Below are 26,723 nucleotides of genomic sequence, written 5' to 3'. Positions count from 1 at the left end.
GTGTGCACCAAAATAATTGAGGTGAGTTTCTTAGTGCTATTAGGTAATATATGCAAAATAACATTTTGTATTTCTTACTCTTTCCTATACTGAATGTGATCGAGAGAATTCATAGCATTTATTATTCTGGAATGCAACAATACATCATATTTAGACGATTATCTATGTTGCCAAACCTATTAATCCAGGGATGTCAATGTCATTGTATACTATCTTGATCTAATAGCAAAAATAGCTTACTTATTTGTTGATCTTGAACCAGCTCGCTGCGGCGGCCACATCCCCAGTCTTCTACGCGATGCTTCGCCCTGCCACCTCCCTGAATTAGTGACTACCCGGTGAGCTCCCTCTCCTCCACCTCATCCATGTATTCTTGCAACAAAAATGTTTCTTCACCATGTCGAGCGTGTGGCCAGCGAATAAACCATGGAGTTCTAGGGTTAGGAGCACCGATGTTTCCAGAAGAGTAATTTTTAAGTTTTGCTTAGTTTAGGATTATCATGAAAAGATCTTGAATCCAAGCAAATAGATCCAGAGAAGACATGAAATTTTCTAGCAGCACTGCATTTGGTCCTTCTTTGCAAATTTTGCTATATTACAAAATAAAGGATAGCTCATATTTTGTTTTTCAATTGTTGAAGTTATGATGCTCATATGGAACTAATAATCTGCGGTGCTTTAGCTAATAAAGTATATACTGTATTTCAAAGTTATTTTGTGTGATGATCATTTGTTGGAATTAGTATTATCTTGGAAAATTTCAAGCTTACACATCTACACGCGTTTCGGCATTTCCAAAGTTAGTCCACATAAAGGTGTTTGATTATGCATCAAGATCCAAGTGTGTTCTGGTTGCATCATACGTATTTGATATTTGATATTTACTCTCCACTAAAAAGTCGATTTGCTATGATCCTAAATTATCTTTCAGCCTTCACATGTAGAGTTTGATATGCCACTGTACTTGGCTGTTTTACCCTTTGTTGTGCTACACAAATGTGTTAATATACATGCACGTAGAACATTTCATTTGCATCAGAGTTGATGTTTGATCCCTAATATGTCTTCATTTGTCAGTGATATTACTTTTTATGGCTGCATGTTAGGTGTATTATTTTGTTGCTTTGGCATCATTGATTATCTGCGCTTTGTTTCCCATGCTCAAACATATGTTTTGTTTTCTAATCTACATGTATTTTTTGTGTTACTTGTCAGGGAATCTGGAAGAAGCTGCACCATGGAAACCCTCTTCAATACGAACTCAGCAATCGTGTGTTTTTGGTGGGACGGCGTAGCTGCAACGCCGGCACCTCAAGTGGCAGTTTCTCTCAGGTGATTCCTCAGGCTCATCCTCGCCTCGTGTTGTGGCTTGTTGTTTCAGCCATCAAGTTGATGCCATGTGGCCTGCCATGGAGCCCTTGCTCTTTCAAGAATTTCCGGTGCTTTTTTTGTGCTTGAATGTCCTGTTGGTGGTGTTGATCTGGTGCTAATTGTATTTGCTAGTTTTGTTTCTTAGTACTGGAATGAGAGTGTTGCTTAGGTGTGTATTATAGTTATGTTTCTTAATACTCATGGCATGTTAATCCTAACTGATCTTGTATTTAGATTGTCATAGAATACATCAAAAGTTGAGGATATCTTGTGCGGTTCTTATAGATCTGTGCTTTGGAGATCCAGCATGACTGCACAAGTGCACTGCCATGATAAGCATTAAAACTAAAATGATTTAGGCGTAGAGTGTACTTGTGTCTATGAGTTGCTAGAATGTGTCCCTTAAGGATTTTCTCGGTTGTGTTTGCTTTATTATGTTTGTATGGTGTTGATGAAGGAAACCTTGTGCTAGTCATAATAAATCCATGCATTTGTGGTTTTGCAAGCACCACCCATTGAGCTCCCGCTGGTTGTCGCCTGCCCGAGTTGCTGCCGTCGCCATCCAGCTAGAGCAAAAGCCCGCGTCTTCCTCAACCATGTAACGCAGCTATCGCCACCGGGCACATCCCCAAGCTGCTGTCGTTCGCAACTCCACATGCTTTTGCCCGTGAGGGCTCCAGTGGTGCTGCAGCTGCCAGGCTGGCAGTGGCCTCCTGCACCTCGCACTCGAACAGGAGTAATTCTGAATATTTTGCATTTCTTCTATAGGTTGTACCAAACTTTCCATAGGACATCTTTTCCTAAATCTGTACTAGAAGTGGTTGAGCTTGAATGGACAAAAACATAACTCAACTTATTTTTAGCATAGTGATCTGTGGTGTTTCAGTCAATAATCACTACTAGAATCTTTGAATTAAAACTACAACACTTATTTTGTTTCGGAGGGAGAACTAGAATTTCACTACCCTTTTGTACATCACTATTTTCATTATCCTAGTTAGTATAGATCGGTCAATCAAGATTGAGTTTTTCTATTTCATCGAAGCCTGTTGTGTTCTCTTGTGTTGTGCAGGGAAGGAGTACAACAAGGTGACTCCAGGTACGTCCACCCTCACCGTCGGAGGGATCACAGTTCTTCTCCAAGGCCCCGCGTCTCTGCTTGCAGTGTACGTCTCCTTATATTACTCGTGATCCTCAGTTGGCACACATCAACAACTTGTTTTGATTTCTGTGTAGTAGGAGCATGTGGCACTGGACTTTCAGATTTCCTATTTGTGTTATCAAGTTGCTCTTCTCGAGTTAGCTGTTGTTACTTTGTTTGTGAAGCTCAACCATATATGTACTGAATTAGGAAAGGTGTTCATAGTTCGATGTTGTTAACTTTACGGAAGTACGGAATCTGGTGTGATGTGCAACCAAACAGAGCATATGTGTAGATTGTCGGGTTATGCTCGGATCCGCAAGCTATGTGCTTCTCCTGTACTAACTCTAGTGTTGTATATTTGCATGACAAGATAATGCAATCCTAGAAGTTACATGGTTCAATAATAAATGGAGTTTGTTTTCATGTACTTCCTTGTCGCTAGTTGCCCCGGAATAAAATGAGCATCAAGCTGATTTGAGTACTTGACTGGATATAGACAGGATATTATAGCCATACACTCATACAGATAATGTAAACTGGGTGTGCTTACTACTGATTATTCTTCCAAAAGTAGTGTGTATTACTTACAATCTCCCAGTCAACTTAATATTGCGATCAGTTTTACATTAGTTAATAGTATGATTTTACAGATTGATGCTCTTCTATGGTTGAAACCTACAGTGCATGAATACTTTGGGACTTGCTTTAATGAGTATTTTGTTATAATTTGCTCCTCAGTTGAATTACTTGGTGGAAATTACCTGTCCTGAATGCGAGGACAGGACGACCTTGACTTCTTTGAGCATGAGGTTTCCAAGATGTAAACGCTCCCCGTCACCACCATCAAGTTAGGCGTCTAGGTGGATGTTTGTCCCATAGAAAAATGATGTCTTGTAGTTTAGTTATAGTTTCTGCAATTGATAGTAGCTTATCCAAATTAGATGCTAGCTTGTGTGCTTTCTCTTGAGTTGTACTTTATTACTGGTGAGTGGATTGTTATGTTGTTTCTCTCTTATATTTACTCATCTATAAGTTCTTTTTTGTGTGAATGTACTCATCTATAAGTTCTTGTCAGCATGATCCATTAAAAAAGATTCCTTAGAAGTCAAAATTGTAATTTGTGGTAGTAAACATACCACGTGGCATTGCTCATTACTGCAGCGCATGCCATATGCTCTCATGGTGGCTTAGCATAATTTAACTAGTCCCATTATGTGAGCAGAGTAGTAGCTTAATCATTTAGGGTTGCATTTAGTATTTATTTTGTCATAGATAGTGTCGTGCTGCAGATGCACATGCCCTTATGATTCTTCGTTTTGCCATACATGTCCATGCTACTGGCTTCTTAAACCCTACTCTGGGAGAAGGATCAGGGAAGACACTAGGATACGCTGTTCCTGCTTTTGTACGTCTGAGTAGATGCCAAAACAATACAATGTTGGGTCCTACAATGCACAGTAAGTTTGACATGTTCTTTTGTATGAGCTGTTTGCGCCTAACTATGTAATGTGGGTTTTTAAGCGGCACATGTGAAGAAATTAAAGATCAGTTTTGTGTAGTGCGTCCGTGCATGTATAAGATTGGATACTAATTCCTAGCCTTGATGGATTTATATTATGTCCCGTTGATTACTTGCTACTAGACGAGTAGCTATTCCGCTACTTCAGCGTTTATGTGTAGCTTAATTACTACTACTTGTTATGTGCCTGGCTGCCAATTGACAATGCATGTATTTTTTCTTGTTCTTAGGCCTTGTTGGATTTATCTTACGGCCTGCTGATTACTTGTTAGATGAGGAGCTTTGTTACTTCTGCATCACTAATATTGTGCACAGACTTGACATGATATTTTTAATGCAGGACCATGTCCATAACTTGCTGATCAAAATAATACATGTTGATGTTAGAACATGATGAGAAGATTCTGTCCATGGATGAGAATATAGTGATCATGGCGAAGCTGATGATATATATGCATATTTGCCTTGGTGGCTATCAATATGTGTTTGCATAGATGTTTGCATTATCTTTTGCAGATTAGTGTTAGGAATGTGTGATTATAAGCCGCGGCATTGTCATATTTTATATGGTATTATTCAAAAAGATCTAAGTTGTCCCATTATGTTAAAGAATTTAGTGTGTTGTACCAGTACTAGTTTCTTCTATTTGAATGGATTGAGCCATTTTTGATCATGAGAGAATGCATGTACTAGCAATCCAATCCATTCGTAAATTGAGATCCTGGACCTGACCCGAGTCCTATCAAATTAAGCTTGACTTGGCTCCATTTTATATTTGTTAACCAGGCACCGATCAGCAAACAATTAACTATAATGAGCCCATTGAGGCTATTTCGTAGCACGTAGCCAGTTTTTTCATAAATTGATCGATCTTGCGTAGAAAATAGGAGAGGGAAACACATTGAGCTCAGCATAACGAGGTATATGCATGCATGGTTAATGTTTTCCAAGGGCACCTTTAATAATTCAATGGGACATATCTCTCGCTTGTTGGCTTTCGCTAATATTGCAACTAACTATGCTAGACTATTAATTTGGTAGCTCCCATTGAATATAGGATGCGATCACTTGAAGATAAGTTATTAGAAGAGAATCAATCCATAATTAGTGTGAGAGAATCAACCAACCCGTCGAATCATGAATTCACGGAATCAATCCAATCTTTCCGCACGTATGTCACGATCTGCTTGCACTAACACATTTCATGGTTGATTTGGTAGTTCCCTTGGAGAAAACCACGGGATGTGATTCCGGGAGAAACGAACGCAGTTATTAGAGGAAATAAATCAGTTATGGATAGACGAAGTATGAGTCAACTGCATGGATTTCACGGCCAGAACGCGTATTTAGCACAGCATGATGCAACCGTGCCTCCAGTATAGGCATGCATTGTTTTCAAGTCACCGAATCGATCCAACTTTTTCGGTGTACCTTGCGTCGACTTGGTTGATTTGGTAGTGTTTCCCTGGATAAACTGAAGCCGTTATTAGAGGAAGTAAAATCATCGGTAATTAATTAGTGAAGGAGAATGTCATCTATCCTCGGCACCGATTCGGGGCACGGTGCATCTGGGCGGTCAGTTTTGCTTCCTTCTAGCTATAATCAAGGGCGATGGATGACAAGAAAAAACTTAGCGCACGAGATGAAAAAAATTGGCGGCCACGAGGTTTCGAAGATTTGAACAAAAGCTGAAATCGTGTCTTGCGTGCGGGTCTAACTGCTGAAAATACAAACGAGGAGACGATTTATCGTGAGAGAAAAATGAGGAGATATTTTATCAGATGCCATTTTTGGTGGACTTTCTAATCAATGATCCTGTAAACACGGGAGCACAATGGAAACAAAATTATGAGCCGGAGGTGAAAATAAGTGTCGGTGAGTTCGAACGAAAACTGGACTAAAGCCTTGGTCGTGCGTCTATTAATACTAGCAAGGGGTACTAAATGTATTTTCGTATTTTTTAAGCCGCACATGAACAAAAAAGATAGCATTTGAGTATAATAATATGAGTATATAATTGATAAAGATTAGTCTTTGGTGGATTTTTCCATCCAAAATAGAGACCCTGCATGAATTTGATGGCGAGGATGCATGGATATGCTTGGTTTTCACCCCATTCGCTGGAATCCATACAGCTCTTTCCGCGCCGGCTTCCGTTAATTTAGTAGTAGCTCCTTGGAATCCGGGATTTGATTACTAGAGAATCGGTCATTGGTGAAATATGATCACCGTCTTTCGGCTCACGATCTATCTCTCCACGTCATTTATCCGAGACATAGTATAATGTGAGCGGGTCGATCATGCGCCTAACAATAACCAAGAGAGAGCCGAAAATTTTGTCCAACCTCATATATCTTCCCGCCCTACCTCTCTTCCTTCCCTCAAAATCAAACCTCTAGACTTGATGGTATCGATGCATATTGCCGTGGTGGCTATCAATATCTGGGTTCCCCCCGCAAGCTTAATAAAATTCACATTTACTTTTGCAACTGAGTGTTTAGATCATGTGATTATAAGTCGTGGTGTGTCATATTTTATATGGTATCATTCAAAAATGATCTCCGCTGTTCCATTTTGTTAGAGAATTTAATGCTTTGATCCGGTACAAGTTTCTTCTATTTGAATGGATTGAGCCATTTTGGATCATAGGAGTGCACGTGCTAGAAATCCAATCCAATCGTAATGAGATCCTGGACCTGATCTTGGCCCTATCATTTGAATTTTAATTTGGCTTCATTTTACACTTGTCAACTAAAAGCAAGGAACAACAAAGGCACTAATTAGCAAACAATTAACCATCGTGAGTTGATTGATGCGATTTTGTAGCACGTAGCCAGTTTATTCATTGATTTATCGATCTTGCAAAGTAAAGGGGAGAGAAAAAATTATATGGGTGAGCTGATACAGTGATACCGCGTCGGCTTCCGCTAATATTGCAACTAACGATGCTAAATTGTTAATTTGGTAGCTCCCATAGAATATGGGATGTGATCACCGGAAGGGAAGAGAAGTTATTAGGAGAGAATCAATCAATAATTAGTGTGAGAGAATCAACCGGTGAGGTCCGTCGAATCATTCATTCAAGGAATCAATCTAATCTTTCCATCTGCTTCCACTAACACCCTTTAGCGGTTGATTTGGAAGTTCTCTTCGAGAAAACCACGGGATGTTTCGAAGATTTGAACAAAAGCTGAAGTCGTGTCTTGCGTGCGGGTCTAACTGCTGGAAATACAAACAAGGAAACGACTTATCGTGAGAGAAAAATGAGGAGATGTTTTATCATATGCCATTTTTGGTGGACTTTCTAATCAACGGTCCTGTAAACACGGGAGCACAATGGAAATAAAATTATGAGACGGAGGTGAAAATAAGTGGCGGTGAGTTTGAACGAAAACTAGACTGAAGCCTTGGTCGTGCGCCTATAAATACTAGCAAGTTTACTAAATGTATTTTTGTATTTTTTAAGCCGCACATGCACAGAAATGATAGTGTTTGAGTATATAACTGATAAAGATCAGTCTTTAGTGGATTTTTACATGCAAAATAGAGACCCTGCATGAATTTCACGGCGAGGACGCATGGATATGCTTGGTTTTCACTCATTTTTTCTCCCTAGAATCCATCCAGCTCTTTCTGCGCTGGCTTCCGCAAATTTGGTAGCTCTCTGGAATCCGGGATTTGATTACTAGAGAATCGGTCATTGGTGAAATATGATCACCGGCTTTCGGCTCACGATCTACCTCTCCACGTCATTGATCTGATAGATAATATAATCTGAACGGGTCGATCATGCGCGTAACAACAACGAAGAGAGAACCGAAAATTTGTCCAACCTCATATGTCTTCCCGCCCTACCTCTCTTCCTTCTCTCAGAATTCAAACCTCCAACCTTGGCTTCCTCTAGTCTATAAATATGGAGATGGGTGTATCTAACGCGTGCGTCGCGTGTGACTTAGACTTTGACTCTTGCTCGGAGAGGAGAGGAGAGGAGAGGAGAGGAGACGACTCACTCTGTCCTTTTTGTTGATCTAATCGCCTGCCGCGGAGGGGAGATGATCCATTCAACAGGTAATTCATCCACATCGTATCCCGGTGTCATCTTTCTTCCACACGTCCTCTGCTTAGATTTGTTTCTTGTGTTGTTTATTTTTCCTTGTAAATTGACAGCTAGAAGGCTGCGCTGGTGAAGCGGCGGCATGGTCTGGATGAATCGGCACGGCGGCGCGGATGAAGGTTTGGATTTGCCGGAAAACCACGGACCACGGTGAGTAAGATAGTAGCTGTTTGCAACTGTTTGTTGTGAGGAGAGAGGTCACTCTATCCTTCTCTTGGTTGCCTCTGGCATGATTGCATCTTATTGGTTGGTACGTTCAGATCTCAGCTAGAGATGGCGGTGATCCATCGGGCTGGAGACAGACAGCTGCATCAATTTTGTCCTCGACGGACAGCCGACCGCGAGTTCTTGGATCCGGCAGGTAATCTACTATACTCCATGCCCATTTTCTCTCTTTTGATTAAGGGGTATGTCCACGTGGTGCACAGAAGAAATATATATTTTAAAGTTTTAAAAAATTGAAAAAAAATCTAAATGTAGCCAATGATGTATGCTACAAGCTGAAATTCTTTGTATTCTAGGCTATACGGAAATGAAAAATCTGACATTGATCTCACATTGATCTTGTCAGTTTGCTATCTATGAAACGAATTTATAGTGTAACACTAAGCCCTCTTCACCAGTTGTTTGCTGGCATTACTGTAGTCCTTAGAGCTACCTATATGGGACATGCTAAATGCTAAACACTGACCATGTGTCAGCAAACTGTTGTTAATCTCCCAAGCCTCTGCCCTGCTATGTCAATTGAAAAGAAACTTACTAATGTAAGACCTGGCATGTCATACTGTCATAATATCGCAAAATAAACTAACATATGGATGCTTCCTTCGGATTATCCACCAGAAACTATCACAAGAATAGTGCAGGGCATGTACTGCCATTGGTCCAACGAACAACATAGAAAGGTATAATCCACATTAACTTTTACCTGGATGAAACTAGACCGAAGATATGCAATCCCATTGCAAAACCTCTGTTAGTATATTTCACTTCTGCAATCATGCCACCTGGAGTGCTTTCCATGAATCTTCCTATGAAACTACGACTTGCAATAGCCCAGGCATCAAAGTAGAGTAATTATTCCAGGTTTAATAGATTTGTGTTGGCAACTGTAAGTTTCCCGTGCACAAGACAGCAACAAGCTTCAGCCTTGCAATCCTCACTGCTCACGGGGTAGTACATCCATCAACAGCCATAAGTTCCTCCCCACCTCTTCAAGCAGAATACTGCACAAATATGTAACAACTTAAGAGAGGCGTCATCTGGACAAATAAGACTGTTCTACATCAAGATAAAAATCTTAGAAAAATACATGACCATGCCTTCAAGGATGTATTTATTTCATGTCCATGCCACACAGGATGTAATTATTACTGAAATTTTACATCCTATATAGACTGTTCTACATAAAGAGAAAATTCTTAGAAAAAAATCCATGCCCACCTTCCAGGATGTATTTATTTCATATCCATGCCTTCCATGAATGTAATTATTATTAAAAATATACATCCTAACAGGAAATCTCTAACAAGTACTCTTCATAAATTACACTAACACATTACTGAGAGAAAACAACTGTGAAACACTAACAAGTCATCTGAATGTGATCATCTAACCCATCATCTAATTATGCCCAGCAAACACAGAACTAATGAGGACTATTGCATGATGAACACTATGAACAATGAAAACAAAGCAAGGCCAAAATTGAACATGACTACATGACCCGCTGTGACAACAGCAAAATAGCACGGCCATACCACTAAATTTGGGCAGCCATAACCTCTGCAACACGCATATGGACGCATATGGACGCATATCGAACACCAAATTAGACAACCCCATTAGACAACAACAAAAAAGCACCACAGTGCCTAGATCTGTAGTCGCCGATGCTCTGCCGCAGATACAGGGAGCTACCGAATCAATAAACATGGATCGAGGATGGAGAACTCACCAAACAGGTCGCCGCAGCTGTCGACGCGAACTGAAATCACGTCCACCACGACTTAGAGGGGAGATTCGCCGAAGAAAAGAGGGTGACATCACGAAGAGAGTTACCATGACTTCTGAAACACATGAAACACTGTTGTTATGCTGCCAATACCATGTAATGCTGATGCACTGCATAACTGTAACTTCTAGGCACTCATGGTCAAGAAAATATACTACTTATTACCACACAACAAATCTGAAGCTGCATTACATGCTAAGTAAACAAAAGAAAAAGAAACTAACTAAGAGATCACATCTTTGTACCAATTTGAGTTTTTGAACATGACAACTACTAATGTGTTGCTCATTCAGAAATACATATGCATGAAGCTAGAAAAAAACTGTTTGCCAGAAAAGAAGAACTCAGACATATTCATGAGCTGGTCAATCTGACATACTCATGGCAAATAATAATCAAGAGCACAAAGTTAAAACATAGTGCAGTATAAATATTAACACATCATGCAGACCTTCAGTTTGAACAAATACTCATGCAAAGCTAAAATTCTAAGTTCCTGGAAGGGTAGAAACACAAGCTAGAATCCTAGCATAAATAATCGCCATTGAGGAGGTTGTAGCTCCAGAACTCATGAATAAATCTGGTATGCCCTCATAGCTAATCAAATTATCATCCAATAATTTGTTTTCATTGATCGCAAATATTGAGTATTTATGATGCAAATAGAACACACTTTGATCTAGTACAGAACCAGCCACATTAAAGCAACATCAAAAGCCTCGAAAACCCAAGCCCCAGCACCAGTCCTAGCACATATCAAATAAATATCCGATTTAAGGTTGACATCAATTAAGTCAACGAAACCAAGACCCAAATGTAAACACGCATATAAACCTTATTAAACATAAAGAATTAAGCCTGACCAAATGATCCCAAGAATCAGATTTCAGAGAATACTATTGAACCAGAAATATATAGGCAGTGACCACACTCATAGGCAATAGAACAATAAGAAAGAGAAATCAATTATTGTGCATCTACCACAACTGAAACTAAATAGGGGCGATCGATTCGCTCTTGCAACATGAGATGAAAGACAAGATTGCTTGCCCACTCCTCATTCATAACCCAGCAGCACACATGAAGCAAACATGTATGGCAACATGTAATGAACCAAAGAGATAATTTGTAGCAGTGGCAACCTAGTAGGCAGAAGAATGACTGGCAGGAGTGGCTGCTGTTGACAGAGACCTCGTAGTCGATCCAGACCAACCAGAGCACCGCCCAGCTGAGCTTGTGGATGTTGCCGATGACATCCGCCTCCTCCCAGTTCCCCTCCGACAAAGCCTCCGGGTACCCACGCTTGGCACACCTCAGCTCCTTATCCACCGATAAGGTTTAAACTTGTTAGTATACAAGTTTTCAGCACATAGTAAGCATAATAAGCAGGAAACAATCCACATAAATTTGGGGCACATCAATTCGTAGACATGTACTGCCTATGCACACAGCAAGTTTTTATTTAGTGAAGCAAATTTCCATCAATACAAGCCTACTTTCTCTACTGCCCTACACATCCAACACTTGATATAAACTAACAGATAGTGCCAAACAATCAGATTTCCTTTGCCAGATTTCCGCCGGCGTGGGTGCTGGGGTGGGTGCGGCGGCTCGATGTAGATCGAGGAATGCAGTGGTTGGGGAGAAAGAGGATCGGCGGTTTAGGCTACAGCCAGGATTGATTTCCCAGCCGAATGGCAGTTAAATTCTGAAATCCCAGCTTTAGACGCAGCGTCGACGCAAATTGTTGCAGCGAGCGCTTAGCTTATTTTTTCCCTGTACGAGCTAGCGTGGAGGTAGCGGGCGGCCAGCACATGCACGGTTTTGCACCCCTAATAAGCGCCTAGCGTTGCAAGGTAGAACGCACGGTTTTGCACCCCTAATAACCAAATCCAAGATTACAATACCAATCTAAAGCTACTCAATCTCTTCTATATAATTGTTCAAACTGCATATTTCCAAAACGTTCACATATAAAATGGTTTGCCAGAGTAGACAATCACAAGGTACCTAACAGCAAGTATCTCAACAGATTCACCCCCTTTCCTAGAATACATGTAAACAGTATGTAGAAGAGGATCTTAACTTGCACATTTATGCCTCAAATAAATCCCAAAGTGGATCCGCCAAATATGCATCCGCCAGGCTTCTAACCCGCCAAGTAAGAAGAGATACGGTTTTTTGTTGTATCATCATGCACATCTACTAAAGGGCATGGAACAATATGATCACCGCTGGATCTTTCCAGGGCGAGAACATGGATATGCTACCAGCTGCTTATAGATTAAAAAAAAAGTAAGCATGAAAGAAAATGAACAGCTAAGGATGTAGGAGGATAAGCCAAGACCATTTATACTACAACTGAAATATTCATGGATTCAAATGGTTTATCACATAGCCAGCAAGGTTTGCAATAAGAAAAAGGGTGACATCACCAAGAGAGTTAGCATGACATCTGAAACACATGAAACACAGTTGTAATGCTGCCAATACCATGTAATGCTGATGCACTGCATAAATGTAACTACTAGCCACTCATGGTCAAGAAAATATACTCATTATTACCACACAGCAAATCTGAAGCTGCATTACATGCTAAATAACCAAAAGAAACAGAAAACGAAACAAGATATCACATCTTATTACAGATTTGAGTTCTTGAGCATGACGAATACTGAGTTGGTCATTCAGACATACATATGCACGAAGCTAAAAAAAATTGATTGCAGAAAAAGAACAAGTCGGACATACTCATGGCAGATATTAATCAAAAGCACAAAGTTAATCAAAAGCACAAAGTTAAAACATGGTGCAGTATACATATTAACACATCATGCAGACCTTCAGTTAGAACAAATACTCATGCAAAGCTAAAATTCTAATTTCCTGAAAGGGTAGAAACACAAGCTAGAATTCTAGCATAAGTAATCGCCATTGAGGAGGTTGTAGTTCCAGAACTCATAAATAAATCTGGTATGTCCTCATAGCTAATCAATTTATCATCCAATAATTTGTTTTCATTGGACGCAAATATTGAGTATTTATGATGCAAATAGAACACAATTTGATCTAGTACAGAGCCAGCCACATTAAAGCAACATCAAAACCCTCGAGAACTCAAGCCCCAGCCTTAGCCCATATCAAATAAATATCCAGTTTAAGGTTGACATCGATTAAGTCAACTAAACCAAGACCCAAATGTAAACACGCATATAAACCTTGTTAGACATAAGGAATTAAGCCTGACAAAATGATCCCGAGAATCAGATTTCAGAGAATACTATTGAACCAGAAATATATAGGCAGTGACCATACTCATAGGCAATAGAACAATAAGACAGAGAAATCAATTATTGTGCATCTACCACAACTGGACCTAAATAGCGGCAATCGATTCACTCTTGGAACATGAGATGGAAGACAAGATTGCTTGCCCACTCCTCATTCATAAACCAGCAGCACATGAAGCAAACAAGTATGGCAACATGTAATGAACCAAAGAGATAATTTGTAGCAGTGGCAACCTAGTAGGCAGAAGAATGACTGGCAGGAGTGGCTGCTCTTGACGGAGACCTCGTAGTCGATCCAGACCAACCGGAGCGCCGCTCAGCTGAGCTTGTGGATGTCGCCGATGACATTCGCCTCCTCCCGGTTCCCCTCCGACAAAGCCTCCGGGTACCCATGCTTGGCGCATCTCAGCTCCTCATCCACCGATAAGGTTTAAACCTGTAAGTATACAAGTTTTCAGCACATACTAAGCATAATAAGCAGAAATAAATCCACATAAATTTTGGGCACATCAATTCGTACACATGTACTGCCTATGCACACAGCAAGTTTTTAAATTTCCATCAATACAAGCCTACTTTCTATACTGCCCTACACATTCAACACTTGATATAAACTAACAGATAGTGCCAAACAATCAGATATCGTTTGTCAGAATGTCTCAACAATTGACATAAGCTAACTAAACTTTGTTCCAGAGTAGTATTTCACACAATCTGGACTGTAGATGCATATGCCTACACTTCAGCCTGCAAGAAACATTTTACAAACAATGTGAGGAAGATGCAGACCTGAGTTCATGTCCACGAGCTCCTGTTGACAGCACCACCACGACTGGAAAACCACCGGAACAGCACCCAGACCTGGCCAAAATCGCATCACGGCACGGAATTAACGCTGATCCATTCCGAGCAGACGTATGCAAGACTGAATCGAGCTTAGGCAGGAAGGAAAAGAGAGAAAGCTGCTACCTTTAATAGAGACGAGGAGGCGGAGCTTGGGGCCGCCGGAGCAGCCGGGCGGGAGAGGGCCGCATCCCCACTGTTGCTGTGGAGGGCCGCCAAGGTATCCTCCGTCCCGGGCTGGACCGCCGGACCCATCTGCCGCAGATCCAACGACGCACCGGAGCAGCACCAGGACGGCGCACGCGGGCAGCACCGGCGCCTGAGGCTCACGCGGGAGCAGCGGTGCAGGAGGAAGGCGAAGGGGAGCACCTTCTGGCAGGGCGGGCGGTCGGACAGCGGCGCCGGCGCAGGAGCAGACGCGGCGGCGCCGTCCCCTCCTGCTGCTAGGGTTTCGCGTCGGGGGGAAGCTGGGGGCGGAGGAATGGAGGCGCCAGTGCAGGCGGCGTCGGAGGGGATTTGGTGTGGCCGCCGGCGTGGGTGCGGCGGCTCGATGTAGATCGAGGAATGCAGTGGTGGGGGAGAAAGATCGAGGAATGCGATCTGAACTTGTGAAGTTGTGATGAGAGATGGTTTTGGGCCACTGGATCGGCGGTCACGAAAATCTCGGCGAATCGAGGAAGCCTTCCGACATTTGCGTGACCAACCGCGCGGGAAAGCTAGCCGTCCCCAAATTTTGCATCCGGCACAGACTTTTTCCAATAAAGTGAATATATTATTAATATGATGAAGATATAAAGATATATCCAGCTGTTGCAGCAACGTAGTGTTTTAGTGGCTCTACGAATTCACACAGCTAAAGAAAAGAATTTTATACAATAAAAGAAAGTCTCGTGATCTATACCTTGTAGCAACAACACTAACACCATCAAGACAACATCGAAAGTCCAACTTCTTCAAAAACGACACCTCCAAGAAGGAAACAGTGTACAAACACCGTCGTCGTCCGATCGAAGATCTTAGGTTTTCACCCTGGAGAAAAACTCGCTCACAAAACAATGCCTTCAACAAGGGAATTGTCATGCACAACCAATTAAAGCCACACCTTAGATTTTCACCATGCAAGGTAAGCCTTTAAACTTTTCTTGTGCTGACGCTCCCACTTACAATGTTGCTGCTCCAAGTCACAACACAGCAAGCCAATTCCTCCTCGTCGCCACAGAGACTAGAACCGCCTTTGCTAGCCCTTCGATCCCGACTTTAGTGACATTCTCCACCGGCTGACTTCACCATGAAACGGGAAAGTGTTCTATGATGGTAACGCCAGCAGAGCTTCGCAACGCTCCCTCTGAAACCAAACGGCCAAAAAAAATACGGGTGCGCACGACCGAATCTCATCCCATCCGGCAAACTCTGGCATGTCGCCCATTGGAGTTCGTCGGCGGAGCCTTCTGGAACCCGACATCATCGTCTTGGGCGAGTTGGAACCCTAGGACAGCCACCTTTATTCGAAACCAGGCTAGGCAGCCCCCACACCACCTTCCTTCACCACACACATCCGAACACAATAACTTTTTTATAGACCTTATAGACTAAACACCTCGGTTCGAATCTAAGTAGGGTTAATTGAGTACGTTGTCACACGAGAGTGAGGCAGGCTCTAGAGGTGCCCAGGCGGGGGTGACGTGCGAGAGTATATAGTGGTCGCGGGAAGTACTCGAAGGCGGTGGGTTACATGCGATAAAGAGTTGGATATTAGCTACGTAAGAGATAAGGTGTGGGTCCGCCTAGTGGTGGAATGCCAGGCTTACCTCGTGAGTTTATGTGATTTTGGTACATGTGTTTTATGTGTGTCTAGAAAGTTGAAACTATATTTGGAAATTCTCCCTCAAGCGGAAATATTGAGTTGGGTGGCACTGGTCGTTGTAGGAATCGATGATCGTGCCGACATAACTCTGCCATGCTAGAGCATGGATTTGAGGTTATTATTTCACGCTACGGGATGGTTACTGCCTATTAGTTCATGTGCAAAATAATTAAATGGTTATGTCTAGAATGTAGGTTGGCAGTGTTGATGGTGGAGCGCATCAATGGCTTCCAGGCACGTCTCACCTAAGAGGGGTAGATTTGGAGATCGGTGGTCAACCGGTTGTGAGTGAGAGGTTCCTTAGAGTTGCAGATTTGTATATACAGGAGAGAAAGAGAGGCTTTATCAAATATTTTATGTCGTGTTCCTTTTGATAATTTGGTAACCACTTGGTAGCCGCACAGTAACTAAAAAATTCCAAATTTTCGGTTGCGACTACTACAATTCTTAAATATCAAACTTTTTTCCCTGCACACCCAATTACCGAGGGTGCTTCGAAAACTTGGTTACCGACCACCAACCGATAACCAATACCTTGGCTAGGGAGCTGCCAGGGAGAGTCGATGGGGTGGAAGATCCTATAGTAGGCTTGGCGGAGGTGACACCACTATCAAGGAAGCTGCTAGAGCTTAGAAAATGGGCTTGGCTTATGTGGTGGTGTTACGCCGACGGCCAAATGTCGGGGTCGTCGGCGTAAGGCCTGGCCAGGGCAGCCCCCAATCACGACCGTCGGTGTAGACTGTCTGTCGGCGTAGAGACGACTACGCCGACAGCAGCCCTCGGCGTCCACCAGGTCGTCGGTGTAGTGCATGGCATGCGTCCCCCCCGCCCCGGCCGTGACGGTGCGTCAACGGCGTCAACCTAGACGACGAGGGTTGCCCTCGGCATAGCGCGGCCCCCTCCTATGCCGACGGCCACCCTCGGCATATACATTTTTTCCTTTTTTCTCTCAAATATTACTTTATACTAGTTGAATGCCCGTGCATTGCTACGGTTTTCAAATTTTTCTTATCATCTTTGTGCATCATAGTCACGTCTCAAGTTTTTCTTATCGTCACTGTGCATCATAGTCACCCCACTCAAACAATGTTACCGGTGTAGTTCGTAGTCGCTTCTATAACATAATGGCATTTCATGTCATGAGAGCTAGTGTTTTCTCCGACTCTAAAAAATCACCATATCGTTCTTATTTCCCAAGTTACTACGAGTTAACAATGCAATGCAGAAATCATTCTGATCTTTTTGCACTCGCTCCCACCCCAGTCATGAACTTTCTCGGTTCATAATTAATTGCAATTGGCACCCTGCTCGCTGTCATCAGCACACTTATTGTTTTCTTATCTACAGATTAAATATTCTATACAGATACATCCATAGTACATGAAATAGAGAAACATAATAATGTACAAATTATTCAGAAAATTATATGAGCGCTCCACATTCTTATAAGCAGAAAAAAGACGGAAAATACATAGCTTTCATGTTTAAAGACGTCTTGTGTACTCAATCGACTTTGCACCCACCTATTTTTATTGAGCTAGCTAACGATACAAAAGCATTCGTTTACAATAACATAACACTGTGTGCCGCAAGTAGGAAGAAAGACCAACTAAATCTATCATGCCTACTTAACAATCTCGTTGGAGTGACTTGGCTGGTCTCTCTTGACATGTTGTATTTCTTCGGCGGCAAAAAATGTCATTTTTGCCCTCTTTGTGCAGTGGAGCTATGGTATGAACGTTACCCCCAACGAATCATGGAGAGCACAAGTAACCGGGTGTCAACCTGAGTCAAAACTGCTTACAGTGTGAATTTAACACCATCAATCGAGAAGTGCAGCCATATAAGCAAACAACTCTACTTTTCCGCTTGTTGAACACATGTGAACAAAATACGAGGCATTAGGAAACATCTTCCTTGTGACTCCTTGCAATCATAACAATATAACCATGTAACAACTGACATGTACTTCTAAGTGAGACTCTTCTGGCTCATATGCATTAGAGTTATCCATCTCTTTTTTCTGAGACAAATCACCATCTTCTTCAGATCCTTCGAGTGTTCATAACTTAATCATGGTGTCCCGGGAAGTATATCTAGGTATAGAAAATATGTTAAGAATAAATTGAGATAAAAATGAGTAACGGTACAACATTTTGTGTGACATCAGATCAAACTCATTACTCTGTGAGCATATCGATCGGCATCAATATTTCTGGAAGGGCCAACAACAATTCTTTGAACAAATGATGAATCACCAGGAATAATTTTCTAAGCTCTAATATGCTTCAGAAATATATATCAAAATTGAAAAATGTGTAGCATAATGTAAGTTTCACAGAAAAATATATGTTACAATGTAAACAAGTATTAGGAAAACATAAATGAATAGATTTAACCTGAACCAGCGTAGTGACCTATCATTTGAGCCAGCCGATCACGTCATGCAAACTGCCATTAGCTTAAACTATTGTATCAACATTCATGTTAATTTGCTTCAATACAGTACATCGCTACATGATGTACTTTTCATATAACACTTGCCATTATTTTTTGGTTACGTTTTTAACAAGGTCAACCATAATAAAGGAGAGATTTAATAGACACCCACCTTGCAAACAAATGATGGAAACAACGTCACACCACATTGGGCCTGACCTGGTTAAGCGACGAAGAGAGCAGTGACGCGTGGGTGATTCTCTGGTACTCTAGAACAATGTATATGTTCGTGCATTTGCTTGTTCCACTGAACCGTACATGGCCGACGGCCGACGGAGACGCTGACATTGTGGTGTGCCAATGACTGCTCCATGTTCGTTCGATGGTCACAATTGCATGCATGGACGGCGGCCTGTTCCGTGTGAGGCGACGACATCCTATACTCGTCAGATGTTCTCTGGTATTGCACCTATACTCGTCGTTGGTCCTGATCCTAACTGACACATGCATCATGCAGCTAAAAATTAGCGAGATAAGGAAATGAGAATATGGAAGGCGAGGGGAGAGGAGCCTCGGTTAAACCACCTCTGATTGATGATCTTGGTCTATGGAAGCCCCAGGCATTCCTACCTGTTCATCGGTCCCGCGCAGCTTCAGGTCAACGCGTGCCATTAGCAATCGATGTCGGGGATGGGTTACCTGGCTTATGCCCGAAGCCCAGGACGCCTCCGATTTCCTCCAGCCGGCATCGTTGCGCTATGTCTAGCCAATGAGTCCCAATGTACCGCCGCCGGCATGGTCACACTGAGATTGAGATGGGGAGGGGAACGGAGGAGATAGGATTTTGGGCGAGGTTTGGAAGGCGAGAAGAGGCACATCGAAGAAGTGAGGCTAGCTGGTTTGATTGTCGCGAGAAATAGATCAAAGTGGTGGAGGGCATGCAGATCAACAGTTAAATGAGATTTGATCTCATCTATAACATTTTTGGAAAGTAAAACGATTTGATGCTTGATTAGTTCCGTATAGGATTTTAGTAGGGGGACTTTGGCAAGTGTTTGAATGCCTGTGCGGCAGACAAGGGAACGCGAAAAGTCATTTTAGGAAGCACCAATCGTATGGTCGATTCTTTCCTTTGATGCTGCACATGATTAGCGTGGGATGTGATTGTTTCCTTGACTGTAGCCATTTAATTGATACATAATAAATATGTTTCCTATTTTGTCTCGCTAACTCAGGATTAATACGAAGTTTGATGGGCGATTTTGAGATGATGAACGGCTGGGATCTTCCGAATGTTTGATATCAAAGTGACACCATCCCCAACTCCAATATAATAGTAAAGATTATGTTTGTATTATTTATTTATTAGTCTGAATTATATAAAAATGGTTCTATTTTTTAAGAATTGGTAGATGGCATATGTAGGTCCCACTCGTGACGCTCTTCGCAGACGGGAGCTAGTAGGACGAACATTTGCTTTCCATGCACATATGTCCTAAAACAAAGCAATACAAAGGAACAAGTCCAATGGTAAACTCTCGGAGAAGGCTATATGGGTAGATCCGCGGGGTCCCCGCTCTAGTGTTCCCAAGATACAAATCACCGGAGCATCGAAATCGCTGGAAAACTTGCATCTGTCTCTAACATATGTGTACAAGTGTGATGTAAGGTTTGACTAACCTTGCATGTACCCGGCGTTGATGATTTTCGCAGACATGGGCTAGCACTTGGTAAAATCCAGATATGTATGTGGAAACTCCTGCTACGGCTCAAACGGAGCCTATTTTATGGTAAAGTATGCCCAACCTATGATTTCATGTACATATGTCCTAAATAAACCAACGCAAATTAAAAATTCCATTGGTAAACCCTCGCACGAATAAAGCTATTGGGGTAGATCTGCGGGGTCCCCGCATTAGGTTTCCCAAGATACATACCGGAGCGGGATGATTCCAAAACTCCGCGTGAAGATCAGGTCACCCCGTTGAAACCGATCGCAACCGTCCATTGTACACCAGCGCCCTAGTCGCACGCGTCCTCTCCCCATCTGATCACCAGCGCCGCCTCTCGCGATACCCCATCTCAATCTCCATCTCCTTCATCTCCCCGGCCATCACCGGCGTCAACCAGCGAGGACGCCGCATCCCGGACATTCCGGCGCTCCTCTGGTACAAGGCCAAGGAGGCCGACCGTGCCATGGCAAAAGGAGCTCGCCGCGGCGCGTGAATGGTGGTGGGGATGCACCATCTGCCCGTCGCCTGCGCGGAGGCGCTGACGCCGGCGACCACCTCCCCATGCTGCTGCTCGGTACCTCCCCAAACAAGCTGCAGCCCGGTGAGCCCTCTCTCCTCCTCCTCCTCCTCCTCCTCCTCCTCCTCCATTTGTTCTTTTCCATGTAGAACGTGTAAGTAGTGGAGACACCATACATCCATTGACGCAAATCTGATGTGTGCTATGTCACTGCCAAATCTGGTATCAGCTGCTCGTGGTCTGAAATTGCTCAAGTTATGATGCTCATATGTTGTCTTATAAGCTACCTTGCTGATGCATAAAATTTAGCATTTCAATATACCAAAAGTTGCACACGAATCTTGTTTAAGGCTGTCAGTTCCAGAGTACAAGTCTTTGATGACCGCAGATTTCATTATCTTTTGGTTCTCCTAGATTCGACAGCAAGCAGAGCGAGTTAGGCTATACAATACACCCAGTTAGTTAAATTTCTACCATCGAAATTATGAATGGACTATTCAAAGAGCTAAAAAAAGATATTCTATTTCCCATATTTTTTTTTCATGATGATGCGCATAATGGACTGTGCTCATATGTCTTTCAAATAACATATAGAAGCTGATATTGTAGCAATAATGCAATTTTCATTTTCCTTCTCAGTTGATCTCACATTGATCTTGTCAGTTTGCTATCTATGAAACGAATTTAAAGAGTAACACTAAGCCCTCTTCACCAATTGTTTGCTGGCGTTACTGCAGTCAGCAGAATGCCCTTAGAGCTACCTATACGGGACATGCTAAATGCTAAACCGACCATGTGTCAGCAAACTGTTGTTAATCTCCCAAGCCTCTGCCCTGCTATGTCAATTGAATACCTTAAAAAGTACTTGCCATTTCAAAAGTCAGATAGACGTGAAAAAATAATCTATTTTGACTTGTAGTTTACTCAAAGCTCTAGCACGTGAAAAAAGATATGCATCATGTATAATATCTGATGACATGTATCTCAAGGTGCAATTAGTTAATATTGGCATTATATTCCTATGTTTGCAACCAAAACTAGTACATGAAAGAATCTACCTTTTTTTTGTTTGAGTAATTATTTTGGTACATGGCTGATGTCTTCTTTCTCGCATAGTTTATGTAATTCGTTCTATGTGTAAAACCATTGAAGGTGTTTTCCTTTGATTTCGCTACGTGCTATGTTAAATAGGTTACCTTGAATTAAAACAGTATATTTGCACCTGTGGGTTCAATTCTCCTTATCCAAAGAGTATCAAGTTGTTTCTATCTTTCCTACTCTCATTAATTTACTCCTAACAATTCTTGCGTTTATCATGAAAAAGAAGTGCATTGGGGCTTCCTGTGTAGGTTGATTTGATCTGGTTTCCGTTGTTCATGTTTGGTGGTCTATGTTTTGTAAGTGAAGTATTGAGTCGAATTAATGTATTTTTTCTATTACATCTGCAAGTTTCGCTTGTTCTAGCTTTTCTTCCTTTGTCTGCTTGGGTGCTGCGTGACCTTGCCATTTCGGCTCCAGCACCCCAGTGGCGTTGTTGTTGCTGTTTTTTATGTACTAATAATAAAAATAGTATTTCAAGTGTTATAGTATTCAACTCTTGTAGTACTTAGAAGTGGACGGTCTACCTAATTGTAATATTTATTCTTCGTTGGCTGACATCTCTCTATAATTAAAATTGTGATGTTTATTTATTCTTCGCTAGCCCCGCAGTTATGGCTCCCGCGCTCACCCGGGACAAGGACAAGGAGGCCGACACTGCTAAGGTGATGGCCGGAGGGAGGAGCTCGCAGCGGTGCACGAATGGTGGTGGTGTTGCACAAGCTGCTGGTCGCCTATCCGGAGGTGCTGTGGCGACTTCCGGCGATAACCTCCCTGAGTTGCTGCAGGCGGCCACATCCCCAGGCTCCTACATGATGCGTCTGCCCATTCACTTCCTTCAACTAGCTACTGCCCAGTGAGTTCCCCCTCCTCCACCTCATCCATGTATTATTGCAACAAAATTGTTTATTTGCCATGTCGAGTTTGTGAGCAGGGGATGAACCATGGAGTTCGGTTAGGAGCACTAATGTTTCCAGAAAATTATTTTTTATGTTTTGCTTAGTTTGGGAATATCAAAAAATATCTTGATATCAAGCGAAGAGATCATGAGAAACATAAAATTTTCTAGCAACACTGATTTGGTCTTTCTTTGCAACTTTTGCTGTCATTAGGAAATAAAGGATACCTCAGCTTGTGGTCTGAAATTGTTGAAGTTATGATGCTCATATGCAATTAATAACTTGTGGTGCTTTAGCTAATATAGGATATATTGTATTTCACAGTTCTTTTGTGTGATGACCATTTGTTGGCAGTAGTATCCTGGAAATGATCAAGCTTGCATATCCACATGCGTTCTGTGCTTTTTGGGTGCTTGAATGTCCTATTGGTGGTGTTGATCTGGTGCTAGTTGTATTTGCTAGTTTTGTTTCTTAGTACTGGAATGAGAGTGTTTCTTAGGTGTATTCTAGTTATGTTTCTTAAAACTCATGGTATGTTAATCCTAACTGATCTTTTATTTAGACTGTCATAGAATACATCAAAAGTTGAGGGTATTAAGAAACATGACTGCACAGTGCACTGCCATGATAATCATTAAATCTATAATGACGTAAGCGTAGAGTGTACTTGTGTCTGAGTTGCTAGAATGTGTCTCTTAAGGATTTTCTCGGTTATATTTGCTTTATCATGTTTGTTTGGTGTTGATGGAGGAAACCTTGTGCTAGTCATAATATAAATCTATGCATTGGTGGTTTTGCAGCGCTGCCCATTGAGCTCTCGCTCGGTGCTCGTCTCGTCCGAGTTGCTGCCGCCGTTGTCCACCCGAGCAAAAGTCAGCATCTTCCTCAACCATGTAACAGAGCTACTACCACCGGGCACGTCCCCAAGCTGCTCCCATCCACCACTCCACATGCTTTTGCCCGTGAGGGATCCAGTTGTGCTGCAGTGTTGCTGCTGCCGAGCTGGCAGTGGCCTCCTCCACCTCGCGCTCAATTGTATGCTTGGCTGGACGCCGGTGCTTTGATTACCTCGACAACGGTGGCTGCAACTCTGGTGAGCTTCTCATCTACTGGTTGCACACGCACGCGTCCTCTCCCCATCTGATCACCAACGCCGCCTCTCCTCTCGCGATCCCCATCTCTCTCACGAGACAGCACCTCTCCTCCCTTTCCCCATCACTGGCGTTAGGCGGCGAGGACGCCGCATCCTGGCCACGGCTTCTCCCGGTCATTTGCCTCCCTCCCAGACTGGCAGCTCATGCATCCCGGAGGTGCGGAGCGTGAATGGCGGTGGGGATGCATGAGCTGCCAGTCACCTGCCCGGAGGTGCTGACGCCGGAGACCACCTCCCCAAACAAGTTACAACCCGGTGAGCCTCCTCCTCCTCCTCTTCCTGTTCTTTTCCATGTAGAACGTGTAAGCAGCGGATACACCATGCACCCATCGATGCAAATCTGACGTGCTATGTCATTGTGGAAAATATGGTATCAGCTTGTGGTCTGAATTTGCTCAAGTTATGATGCTCATATATTGGTTTATAAGCTACCGTGCTGATGGATAGCATTTAGCATTTCAATATACCAAAAATTGCATGCAGACGAATCTTGATGAATCTTGTTTAAGGCTATCAGTTCCCAAGTATAAGTCTTTGATGACTGCAGATTTCATCATCTTTTGGTTCTCCTGGATTCAACAGTAAGAAGAGCAAGTTTGGCTATACAATACACCCGGTTAAATTTGTACCATCAAAATTTTGAATGGACTATTGAAAGAGAAAACAAGATATTCTATTTCCTATATTTTTTGCATGATGTGCATAAGTGAGTGTGCTCATATGTCTTCCAAATAAGTTATAGAAGCCGATATTGCAGCAATAATGCAAGTTTTTATTTTTCCTTGCAGTTGATCTCACATTGATCTTGTCTTGTCAGTTTCCTATCTCTGAAACGAATATATAGTCTAACATTAAGCCCTCTTCACCAATTGTTTGCTGGAATTACTAGTTAGAAGAATGCCCCGAGGGCTACCTATACGGACATGCTCAATGCATTGATAAGCCATTGAAGTTGTTTTCCTTTGATTCTGCTACATGCTATGTTAAATAGGGTACATTGAACTAAATTTGTTTCTCTGAATATATTTGCACGTGTGATTTCAATTCTCCTTCTCCAAAGAGTATGAAGCTGTTTTTTTGTTTTTTCTGCTCTTATTTATTTGCTCCTACCAATTTTTGCGTTTCTGAAGAAAAAATGCATTGGGGCTTCCTGTGCAGGTTGTATTGAAGATGGTGCAATTATTGGTGCAAGATGTACCATCTATTCTCAATGATTTTGATCTAAGGTGTGCACCAAAATAATTGAGGTGAGTTTCTTAGTGCTATTAGGTAATATATGCAAAATAACATTTTGTATTTCTTACTCTTTCCTATACTTGAATGTGATCGAGAGAATTCATAGCATTTATTATTCTGGAATGCAACAATACATCATATTTAGACGATTATCTATGTTGCCAAACCTATTAATCCAGGGATGTCAATGTCATTGTATACTATCTTGATCTAATAGCAAAAATAGCTTACTTATTTGTTGATCTTGAACCAGCTGCTGCAGGCGGCCACATCCCCAGTCTTCTACGCGATGCTTCTGCCTGCCACCTCCCTGAATTAGTGACTACCCGGTGAGCTCCCTCTCCTCCACCTCATCCATGTATTCTTGCAACAAAAATGTTTCTTCACCATGTCGAGCGTGTGGCCAGCGAATAAACCATGGAGTTCTAGGGTTAGGAGCACCGATGTTTCCGGAAGAGTAATTTTTAAGTTTTGCTTAGTTTAGGATTATCATGAAAAGATCTTGAATCCAAGCAAATAGATCCAGAGAAGACATGAAATTTTCTAGCAGCACTGCATTTGGTCCTTCTTTGCAAATTTTGCTATATTACAAAATAAAGGATAGCTCATATTTTGTTTTTCAATTGTTGAAGTTATGATGCTCATATGGAACTAATAATCTGCGGTGCTTTAGCTAATAAAGTATATACTGTATTTCAAAGTTATTTTGTGTGATGATCATTTGTTGGAATTAGTATTATCTTGGAAAATTTCAAGCTTACACATCTACACGCGTTTCGGCATTTCCAAAGTTAGTCCACATAAAGGTGTTTGATTATGCATCAAGATCCAAGTGTGTTCTGGTTGCATCATACGTATTTGATATTTGATATTTACTCTCCACTAAAAAGTCGATTTGCTATGATCCTAAATTATCTTTCAGCCTTCACATGTAGAGTTTGATATGCCACTGTACTTGGCTGTTTTACCCTTTGTTGTGCTACACAAATGTGTTAATATACATGCACGTAGAACATTTCATTTGCATCAGAGTTGATGTTTGATCCCTAATATGTCTTCATTTGTCAGTGATATTACTTTTTATGGCTGCATGTTAGGTGTATTATTTTGTTGCTTTGGCATCATTGATTATCTGCGCTTTGTTTCCCATGCTCAAACATATGTTTTGTTTTCTAATCTACATGTATTTTTTGTGTTACTTGTCAGGGAATCTGGAAGAAGCTGCACCATGGAAACCCTCTTCAATACGAACTCAGCAATCGTGTGTTTTTGGTGGGACGGCGTAGGCCGCAACGCCGGCACCTCAAGTGGCAGTTTCTCTCAGGTGATTCCTCAGGCTCATCCTCGCCTCGTGTTGTGGCTTGTTGTTTCAGCCATCAAGTTGATGCCATGTGGCCTGCCATGGAGCCCTTGCTCTTTCAAGAATTTCCGGTGCTTTTTTTGTGCTTGAATGTCCTGTTGGTGGTGTTGATCTGGTGCTAATTGTATT

At 42.1% G+C, this 26,723-nt stretch overlaps 3 long non-coding RNA genes across 4 annotated transcripts; all 3 read left to right on the top strand.

Moving 5' to 3' along the window:
- The first annotated feature begins 295 nt into the window (after positions 1-295).
- LOC124702846 lies at positions 296-1,965 on the top strand. Its single transcript, XR_007002731.1, has 3 exons — positions 296-338; positions 1,216-1,332; positions 1,878-1,965. It is a non-coding gene; the product is annotated as an uncharacterized LOC124702846 (long non-coding RNA).
- Positions 1,966-1,994: 29 nt separating this feature from the next.
- Positions 1,995-4,636, top strand: LOC124699808. Of its 2 annotated transcripts, XR_007001528.1 has the most exons (3): positions 1,995-2,537; positions 3,254-3,972; positions 4,375-4,636. It is a non-coding gene; the product is annotated as an uncharacterized LOC124699808 (long non-coding RNA). The 2 variants fall into 2 exon arrangements; XR_007001527.1 differs by having other exon boundaries at positions 1,995-3,972.
- A 19,112-nt stretch (positions 4,637-23,748) lies between these two features.
- On the top strand, positions 23,749-26,520 carry LOC124699807. The gene is made up of 4 exons (XR_007001526.1): positions 23,749-24,253; positions 25,157-25,245; positions 25,488-25,563; positions 26,441-26,520. It is a non-coding gene; the product is annotated as an uncharacterized LOC124699807 (long non-coding RNA).
- The last annotated feature ends 203 nt before the right edge of the window (positions 26,521-26,723 follow it).

The sequence above is a fragment of the Lolium rigidum genome, chromosome 3, assembly GCF_022539505.1.
Source record: "Lolium rigidum isolate FL_2022 chromosome 3, APGP_CSIRO_Lrig_0.1, whole genome shotgun sequence".
Lineage (NCBI taxonomy): Eukaryota > Viridiplantae > Streptophyta > Magnoliopsida > Poales > Poaceae > Lolium > Lolium rigidum.
This window is presented reverse-complemented; position numbering and strand designations above follow the sequence as displayed.